This window comes from Penaeus monodon, chromosome 34, assembly GCF_015228065.2.
Source record: "Penaeus monodon isolate SGIC_2016 chromosome 34, NSTDA_Pmon_1, whole genome shotgun sequence".
Taxonomy (NCBI): Eukaryota; Metazoa; Arthropoda; class Malacostraca; order Decapoda; family Penaeidae; genus Penaeus; species Penaeus monodon.
The window spans coordinates 22352505-22352855 of NC_051419.1; positions in this window are offsets into that span (position 1 = coordinate 22352505).

Here is a 351-nt window from a genome sequence, read left to right on the forward strand (position 1 = left end):
TCCACCCTTCCCCTCTAGCGGTAGCCCAAGCTGACTGAACTGGAAATACGAAGGTGCCTTCAAGCCCTTTCACTCGTCCTGGCCAGGCGCTTGCCAAGGTGCCTCCTCTCTTGGTGCCCCAGTTCTCAGTGCCGCAGCTTAAGGTGCCACAACTCTCGGCGCCCCGGCCTGGATCTTTTCCGCAAACACGCCACTTCACGCATACTCACTCAACAGTCTTATTTCCTTTCATGAATTTTACACATGTAAATATTTGTAAATGTAAAATTGGGTTATGAAAGTACGTTTCCTTTATTCTTCGAGTGACTAAATCATCCTCAGATCCACATCATTCAAGAGAAGCACAGGGGT